Genomic DNA, 10,605 nt, shown 5'->3' on the forward strand with positions numbered 1-10,605 from the left:
TAGTGGCACGTACGTGTAGCTAAGTAGATCGTCCGTACGACTCCATATTGTCATTCAGCGAGTATGTGGTACAAACTTCGACTAGCTCTAGTGTTAGCCCTGCCACAAACTAATGTATCCTAGCTCGCATAGTATCAACCAAAGATGGGGCATACCTGGCGAACGAATCAAACCTGAAGTTGTACTCATGAACACTCAGGTCACCCTACTGTATGGATAAAAGCTGATCAACCTTGGCCTCCCGAATCTCCAATGGTAAGTAATGGTCCAGGAAGGCTCTGGAGAATTCTCTCCACTTTGTTGGTTGCGCATTTGATGGTAGGCTATAATCTGAGGTTTTAGTCGCTTATTGCACTCTATTTTACTGTACTTTACTCATTTTGAGCTTTAATTGATAGTGTTTTGTACTTATTGAGTGGTTTATGCCTTGTAGGAGTGATTCCGAGCTATATAGATGTTATGGAATGAATTCAAGTATTTTGGAGCTTTGAAGTCTGAGTAAAAGCCCAAGGGATTAAGCCGGGATCGTGTTCGGGGATCGAGGACCAAGTCTGGACGTCAAAACACAAGAAAAATCTGTACTCTGAGAAAACCTCACTGCCGCGACGCATGGGCACCGCGGCTGTGCAAATCTCTATTACCTGTCAGAACCAACTCTCTGTATTTCCCCATTAATGCCCTGCATGGCGCGTCGCCCCATGCGGCACGCCTATGCAATTATTGCACATTGAAAAACCAATTTTGGCTAGGAGAAAGTGATTTCGTCTGGGCCCGACCCTACTTGGTATAAATACATGGGAAAATGTTATTTTCTGGACTTCTGACACATATTCGACCTAAGGAGGCTAAGGAGGAGTTGGAAGAACACAAGCACAAGAATTTCATCATTCCTTCCCCACTCAAGACCCGAGTTTGGATTGAATTTATGTTTTCTATCTTTTAATTATATTTGTGATGAATTGCTCCATATCTATGGAGTAGTTTTCTTTATGGTTTAATGAATTTAGTGTATTGATGATTGTTTTTGGATTATAACTCTAGTTTTTATGTATTAAAGCATTTTTGGATGATTTAATTGTTGCATCTATATTCACTTGTTCATGTAATCGAGAGAGGCATAACTTGTGATATCTTTGCATTATCTTGTTGGTTGAGTTCATGGATTCTTCTTAGTAATCGAAAAAGGCTAGTTGAATCATTGATTAAACCTAGTTAGGAGAATAGTCGAAAGAGGTTTTCCTACAGACCAATCTACTACGCATTCTTGCATATCTTCACGTGCTTAAATTGGTTCATCTTGTGAGGTTAAGACTTAATCGAGACAGAAGTTTTGCCGAACGTTTGAACTGATAATTGAGTGACTTCGAGATACCCACTTAAACATTAGAAGTGAATTATCTAGAGTTAGATCTTAAACAATTATCTTGAACCTATCTTATAGACCCCTATTTCCTCCCACTGACAACTTCCTTGCTTATCTTTGTTTCGATTGTCATTAGTCAATAGCTCTAGACTCTTAGTTAATTTTAGTTAGAAATCATAAAATCTCAATTGTTGATCATCTTGGATAGCGATCAAGTTAGAAACTATGAGAATATTGTTCAAATCCAATCCATGTGGATACGATATTATACTATACTATATTTGATTAGCGAGCATAATTTAAGTGTGTGTTTCGAGCGGGTCAAATTTTGGTGTCGTTGCCGAGGATTGACAATCAATAGTGTTTGAAATAGTTTATAGTGCTAATTCAGGAAGTTTTCTTTTTATTTTATTTTATTTTTCCTTTTTTACGGTTGGTGTTCTTTGACTGTGCGCAGGTTACAGGTTAAGATTGGTGCATGACTCGAGATTCGGCTAAAGAAGTGCTACCATACGAGCCGGGAATTGAAAAATAACTACGACAACTGAGGAATGAAAGAAATCTCACAGAGACATTAGACAAGGTTGGGCAATCTTCAACCAAAGAAACTATGGCTGGAAACAGTGAGGATAATGTAAATTTGGTTGCGAGAGAAGCAGCCCAACGAAGAGAACAAGCTGCACGGGATTATGAGAAAGCAGCTATTTGAGATGTACAGTTTATCTATGAAGAAGAGAGGGATCATAGAATTGCTCAAAAATATAACTCTCATGCCTGGGAGACCACTTGGTGATTATGCTAGACCAGTCTACAATCAAGAATTATCAAGTGTGAGATCACCTCCCATTGCAACTAACAACTTTGAATTGAAGCAAGGGTTGCTTCAAACCCTTCAGAATTGTTTTGTCTTCAGAGGGAAGACAAACGAAGATCCAAACACACATCTAATGGACTTCAAGGAGATTATGAACACCTTTCAATACAATGGGATGTCACAAGATGTAGTGTACTTAAGGGCATTCCCCTTTTCGCTCAAAGATGATGCAAAGCAGTGGCTTCGGAGCTTGCCCACAGGATCGATACGAACATAGGAGGAGATCCTTGATAAATATTTATCCTCAGTTAAAACGGGTAAGTTTAGAAGAGAAATCCATAACTTCTGCCAGAAAGATACGAAAACTGTTTTTGAAGCATAAGAGAGGGGTTTAAGTAGATTGTTTGAAAGTGTCAACATAGCGGAATTGAACTCTGGATGCAACTCCAGGACTTCTGGGATGGGTTGACACCGGCCTCACGTAGAACATTGAGTAATACAACTGGAATCCCGTTGATGAAGAAGACTCCAAAGGAGATAGTCACAATTCTTGACGAGTTATCTGAAGATGCAAATCAGTGGCCCTCTGAGAGTGCTGAAAGAAGAAGATCAACTGGTGTTCACCAGGTTGATGCTAACATATCTGTGCAGGTACAGCTTGATGCTATGGCCAAAGAGATAAGGAAGCTGACCTTAGCCTCGATACAAAGTAAGCATTACGCAGCTTGTGATATATGTGAAACAGAACACCCTACTCATGAGTGTCAAGCCTCAACTGAGGAAGTAAATATTGTGGGAAACTACAATTTTAATGCAATGGGTCAGAGGCACCCCGATTTTTCATGGAGTTCACGTGGAGGTACTGCGAATGCTTGGCAGCAAAATAACTCTAGACCGCAGGGACAAGGAGCTCCAGATACCAAAATTAGCAGAGACAGCAATTTCAGCCTCAACAGCCCATTCAGCCTGGTCTAGAGGATCTAATGAAGGCTTTCATTATCAAGACAGATGAGAGGTTGGACGCTCATAGAGCAACTGCCAAAGAATTGTGCACTGGTTTGTGAAACCTGGAGAGACAAGTGGGACAGTTTGCAACAATATTATCTGAGAGGGTTCCATGTACTCTCTCAACTGATACAAAAAAGAATTCCAAAGAAATGGTGAATGTTGTGACCTTGAGAAGTGGGCAACTGTTGAAAGATCCCACCCCGATCCAAGATGATGTGATACTTGAAAAAGAAAGTGGGAAGCAGCTGAAAATTGATGTTGATAAAAAGAATAAAGGCCCGATAAAAACTGAGAAGAAGAAAAAAGAAGAAAAATCAAGAAGGGAGGAACATGATGAGAGCAAACATATGCCTGTTTTACCTTTTTCTCAAAAGCTATATAGAGAAAAGCTAGACAAGTAGTTTGAGAGATTTCTGGATGTGATGAAACAAATTCATGTGAACTTACCATTCACAGAATTTCTCTCACAAATGCCTTCTTATACCAAATTCTTGAAGGATATCCTTACGAAGAAGAGGAAAATAGAGGAGACCTCAGTGGTCAAGCTTACAAAGCATTGCAGTGCGATCTTACAAAATAAACTCCCACAAAAGTGTGGAGATCCAAGGAGTTTTACTATACATTGCTCATTAGGAACTATAAATTTTGATAAATCATTATGTGATTCTGGTACTTTAATTAATTTTATGCCTCTATCTATTTATAGGAAACTTGAGAAGGAGATTGGAGAGATAAGGTCGGTGCCAATATCTTTGCAGCTGGTGGACCAGACGACTTTAACACCCGAGGAAATATTGAAAGATGTGTTAGTTCGGGTGGATAAGTTCGTATTTCCTATAGACTTTATAGTGGTGAATATGGAGGAAAACAAGGAGATCCCCCTCATCCTAGGAAGACCATTCTTAGCAATGGGTAGAGCAATATTGGATATACATGAGAGGAAACTCATGCTTAGAGTGGGTGAGGAGACAGTGACTTTTGGTATGAATGTAGAAAAGGGGGCACAAAAAGAAAAACCAGCTACGAGTGTTGAGTAGAAAGTGAAAGGCTCAAAAGAGAAGGCTGCACTGAGTGAGAAAGATAAGTGTGGGGTGTACCCCAAGAAGGCTGAGAAGAAGCTGTCGGCATGGATGTGCGCATTAATCTGAAGGCGAGGAATGGGGCCCGACTTCGACTCAGATCCCGACTAGATGTTCAAGGAAGTTTCCTTTATGTTATATTTTTTAATTATATGTCATGGGGATATGCCATAACTTAAAATGTGGGGTGGGGGATAATTGTATGTTGTATGTATATGTGTTAGTTTTGTTAGTTATAGTAGTTGGGAAATTAAAAGAAAAAAAAAAGAAGAATTGAAAAAAATTTGATTTTTCCCGACGATGGATATCATTCGTTGGGCTTCTTGAGGGATTAAAGTTGAAAGAAAAAAAAAGACAAAGATTTTCTTTTGTTTTGTAGTGTAACAAGTCCCCCTTAGTTTTTCTTTGTGCCACGGTTCTTTTCCAGGGGTTTTGTTTGAACCGGGTGTAGTTAGTTTTTATTTTTTAGGAGTAGGAAACCTTATGCTATGAGTTTAATTGAAGGCAATATCTCTTGATTTTATTATACCTTGAGAATGTGAGTACTTTAGTTGTGACGCTTAGGCTCATTTTTTAACTCTTGTATAAGTACCTTAAACTGTATGATTTTAACTTTGCTTAATTGCTTTGACTAGAGTGTCTTGATAATCCGATCATGAGTGAGTTATGTGCCGTGTGTGTGAGGTTTTGTGTTATTCTGTGCATTGCATTTGATACCTAGAACTTACCTCGTGTATTTGCAAAGCGAAATAGTAGTTTATTCAGTCTTTGAAGTAATATAGGCGTTTCTTGGTCGATCCAGTTATATGCTTTTACCCACCTAATTGTTATGTATCTTAGTTAACCCCATTGAGCTTGTAATCCTCTTTCTTTGGCAACCACATTACAAGCCTTACCCATTTGTTTGAATTGACCATCTATTTAAACCATGTACTTCTCGTGAGCACTTGAATTTGTTATGAACTTTGTAAAAGTTAAAGTGTGGGGTGGTTGGTTTGGCTTTTGAGGGGAACTATTGAACTAAGGAGAAATGTGCATTGTTTTGAAAAAGTAAGAGCTACTTGAATTGAAAAAGAAAAGAAAAAATAAGTGTATGATTGTGAAAAATATTCTTCGATAGTGGTGTCTCTTGATGTAATTGTGCTTAAAGAGGTAGGGAGTTAAAGTGTATTGATGTGAAGGTGGAGTTTTCGTTTGACATAAGTGTGGGGTCTTGAACAATGAAATGTATGTATTAATGTGATTAGGGAGGTGTAGTCACTCTTATATCTAAATGTATCCTACCCGTCCCGCAGCCTATATTACAACCAAAATATAGTCCTACTTGATCCTTGATTGAATGAGCTTAATTAGTAGAGTAGTACACTACATGCAAACTTATGGTACGTCTTTTATGGCACATGAATGTTGTTTCTAATAGTGAGTGAATTCTTCCTATCTTGATTTTCTAATTGTTCTTAAATTCTATTACGTTTGGAACTACTCTCTATTGTTGTGTGGGGGCACTTAATTCATGAAGAAAAGGTAATGTCATTGACCTTTGTGTTAGAGCAAGTGAGAGGGTTATAAATAATGCGTGGTGCTTTTGAGTCAAATCGTGAGGCGAGGATGTTACGTTAGAGTGCTTAATCTGTTTTAAATATTCTTGGTGTGATGAGTTATGAGAGTTATTGAAAAAGGTCGTGTTCTATGTGAAGTGTAGTTTGATTGCTCGAGGACGAGCAATGGTTTAAGTGTGGGGTGTTGATGGTAGACTATAATCTGAGGTTTTAGTCACTTTGCACTCTATTTTACTGCCCTTTACTCGTTCTGAGCTTTAATTGATAGTGTTTTGCACTTATTGTGTGTTTTATGCCTTATAGGAGTGATTCCGAACTATGTAGATGTTATGGAATTAATTCGAGTATTTTGGAGTTTTGACGTCTGAGTAAAATCCCAAGGGATTAAGCCAGGATCGTGTTCGGGGGTCGAGGACCAAGTCTAGACGTCAAAACGCAAGAAATATCCATACTATGAGAAAACCTAACTGCTGCGGCACGTGGGGCGCTGCGGCTGTGCAAATCTCTGTTGCCTGTCAGAACCAACTCTCTGGATTTCCCTACTAATGCCCCGCATGGCGTGTCGCCCCATGCGGTGCGCCTGTGCAATTTTTATAGAGTGAAAATCCAATTTCGGCTAGGAGAAGGTGATTTCGTCTGGACCCGATCCTACTTGGTATAAATACATGGAAAAATGTTATTTTCTGGACTTTTGCCACATATTCGACCTAAGGAGGCTAAGGAGGAGTTGGAAGAACACGAGCACAAAGATTTCATCATTCCTTCCTCACTCAAGACCCGAGTTTGGATTGAATTTATGTTTTTCTATCTTTTAATTATATTTGTGATGAATTGCTCCATATCTATGGAGTAGTTTTCTTTAGGGTTTGATGGATTTGGTGTATTGATGATTGTTTTTGGATTATAACTCTAGTTTTATGTATTGAAGCGTTTTTGGATGATTTAATTGTTGCATCTATATTCACTTGTTCATGTAATCGAGAGAGGCATAACTTATGATATCTTTGCATTATCTTGTTGGTTGAGTTCATGGATTCTTCTTAGTAATCGAAAAAAGCTAGTTGAATCATTGATTAAACCTATTTAGGAGAAGAGTCGAAAGAGGTTTTCCTACAGACCAATCCACTACGCATTCTTGCATATTTTCACGTGCTTAAATTGGTTCATCTTGTGAGGTTAAGACTTAATCGAGAGAGGAGTTTTGCCGAACGTTTGAACTGATAATTAAGTGAATTCGAGATACTCACTTAAACATTAGAAGTGAATTATCTAGAGTTAGATCTCAAACAATTATCTTGCACCTATCTTATAGACCCCTATTTCCTCCCACTGATAACTTCCTTGCTTATCTTTGTTTCGATTGTCATTAGTCAATACCTCTAGGCTCTTAGTTAATTTTAGTTAGAAATCATATAAATCTCAATTGTTGATCATCTGGGATAGCGATCAAGCTAGAAACTACGAGAATATTATTTAAATCCAATTCTTGTGGATACGATATTATACTATACTATATTTGATTAGCGAGCATAATTTAAGTGTGTGTTTCGAGCTCGTCAAATTTTGGCGTCGTTGCTGGGGATTGGTAATCAATAGTGTTTGAAATAGTTTGTAGTGCTAATTTAGGAATTTTCTTTTTCTTTTATTTTATTTTTCCCTTTTTACGGTTGGTGTTCTTTGACTGTGCGCAAGTTCTCTCTACTTTCCTTAAGCCCTTAACAATAGCAACAACATTAACCACATCATATCTAAGTTATTCCACCTATTTCCAGCCTCAACATATCATAAACCTGGCTTCAAAATAGTCCACTACAACACAACACTTTAAATACGATTTTTGACCTTTATCTCATGACTTCTTAATAAAACAACACTTCAAAAACCTCATTAAACTCTTATACATGTAGGAGAGTGTACGTCTTTCCTTGTATGCACGAAATCAGTCCCCTTATACCTTGCTTCAACTTGCAATAACTTCAATCTCACCATAACAAAGGAGGACCAAGTTTTCTCTTACACTTGTATGACCTCCAAGGGAAAAACCACTTTCATTTCCTGTAGAACATTACTTGTGTAATGACCCAACTAGTTGTTTATCAGGAGTTCACATGGTGTTCCATATTTCCATGCTCCTGAAGTACTATGGGGATCCGTCTCATATGTTAGATTTCATCTCGGTGCAGTTGGACAAGGAGTTGACTTTTGTTGAGGAGCAGGTAGCTATCTTGGACATGCTGATTTGCTAGTTGAGGTCAAAGAATATTCCATCGGTGAAGGTTTAATGGAGAGGTCAATCGATCGAAGAGGCAACTTGGGAGACCGAGCATGACATGTAGAGCCGATATCCTCACCTTTTTGGCACATCAGGTATGTCTCTATATTCATTCGAGGATGAACGTTTGTTAAGAGGGGGAGAACGTAACGACCCGACTGGTCGTTTTGTATATTTAAGTCCCGTTTTCCCTTTTGAAGATTTCTGTATGTGTATTTATGGTTATGTAACTTACGGTGATGGTTGGTTTGGTTTTAGGGAGGTTTTGGGTTCATTTGGAACACTTGGTTCCTAGTTTGGAAGCTTAGGTTGGAAGAGTTAATCAAGTTTTGACTTTTGTAAAAAGGACCCCGAAATAATATTTTGATAGTTCCAATAGGTTCATATAGTGATTATGGACTTGGGCATATGCCCGAAATTGAATTCGGAGGTTCCTACGATGAATTGACTCTTTTTGCCGAAAGATGGTAATTTGAAAGTTTAGAATTTCTAAGTTTGACCATGGGTTGACTTTATGGCTATCGGGTTTGGATTTTGATTTCGGGACTTGGAATAGGCCTGTTTTTTCATTTGAAACTTGTGTGCAAAGTTTGGTGTCATTCCGAGTTGGTTTGGTAGGAATCATACGCTTGGTTGTGATTTTAGAAGTTCTTGAGTTTCATTGTGAATTCTATGCATTTTGTTGTTTGATTCGTAGTTCCGGATGTTATTTCAGTGCTTTGAGCTTGTGAGCGAGTTTGTATGATGTTTCTAGACTTGTATGGATGTTTGGTGTGGAGCGCTGGGGGCTCGGGTGAGCTTCAGACGCATTTCAGAGTGTTTTGAACTTCTTCCAAATTTGTTGGTTTTTGGCTGGTGCTGCAGGTCTCACAAATGCGAGCACCAGTTCACATTTGTGGTAGCCGAATTTGCGGTGGTCAAGTCAGAATTGCGATGGAGGCTGGGAGAGGCAAGCTTCGCATTTGCGAAGCCAACCTCGCAATTCCAAAAAAAAGGGACCTAGGCAGGGGGATCACATTTGCGTTCGTTTGATCGCCTTTGCGATGGAGGCAGACTTCGCATTTGCGGAGTGCTAGTCATATTTGTGGCATTTTCAGGGTTGATCACTATCCGCTTTTGCGAGCCAAGGGTCGCATCTACGAACCCAAGGTCACAAATGTGACTTCTGCAGCTAAACAAATAGTTGGGATTTCGGGACTTAGTCTCATTTTATCATATTTTGAGCCCTAGACTCGGTGTGAGGCAGTTTTTGGAGGGGATTTCACACATATCCATTGGGTAAGTAATTTTGACTCAATATTGATATTATAAATTGATTACTTAACATCAAAACCATGTAATTTGAAGGGAAATTTTGGAAATTTTGGCTATGTTATGAAAAATAAAAATTTGAGATTTGAGAGTCAACTTGGATACGGATTTGAAAAATAATAAGATATTTTAACTTTTGCTGACTTTTTGAGAATTGTGTAAAGGTCTCAACTTTATTAATCGAAATTGATTTCTCTTGCATTATTTGATATTATGAAGTCATTTTTGGATAAATTTAAGCCGGGCAGAGGTGAATTTTAAAGGAAAAATATTTTTTAAGTATTGATTGGGGTTATTTGAGATAAGTATCTTGCATAACTTTATGTAGGGAGAGTACTCCATATAATTTGGTCTAAATTGCACTATTGTGCTATGTGAAACGACGTGTACATAAGGTGACGAGTGTTTAAACGGGTGTATGTATGGTATATGACCAGATGAGACCTTAGGCTATTAATATGCCTTGAATTGGAGTTGTTGTTTTTTTTAATATGAAACATGCTTTATTGTTGAATATTCCCCGCACTTTTATGTTATTGTTATGTTGTTGTGCATCTTGTTGTTGAGCTGCGGGCTATATCTTGATGTGACTTTGGGATATTATTGCTTTTGTGATGTTATGGCACATGTGGGTTTTTTGTGCGGGTTGGTTGTTATTGTGTGAAGTATAGGGGTGGCGAGATGTGCATGCGGCTACATAAGGGATGTGTTTATTGATGCACATGCATCGAGATAAAGGTGGTTTATGCGCGTGCGACGACATAAATGGAACATTTCATTGTGATGCGCATGCAGCGACATAAGGGTGGCTTGTTGATGATGTTATGTGATATTTCGGGGTGTTCGCTTGTTATTGTTCATGTGTCGTAACGAGGATTGATGTTTTGGTCACATACTTGTTCTCTTAAATGTTTCTACTGTGTATTTTCATGAGTTATTGGTTGATTTTATATGCTATCACATGTTCCACTCCTATTTGATAATTGGTTGGTACGTAGTGGTTATTCTACTTGGAGTTGATGTTACTTGTTCTTTAAGGTTGTTGATATCTGTTTTGTTATGTTTTCTTCTGTCAGTTTTCTTTTAATATCTTACACATGTTTTCTGACTAGTGAGTGTCATGACTTGAACCTCGTCACTACTCCACCGAAGTTAGTCTTGATACTTACTGGGTACCGACTATGGTGTACTCATACTAC

Source organism: Nicotiana tomentosiformis, chromosome 7 (assembly GCF_000390325.3).
Source record: "Nicotiana tomentosiformis chromosome 7, ASM39032v3, whole genome shotgun sequence".
Classification (NCBI taxonomy): domain Eukaryota; kingdom Viridiplantae; phylum Streptophyta; class Magnoliopsida; order Solanales; family Solanaceae; genus Nicotiana; species Nicotiana tomentosiformis.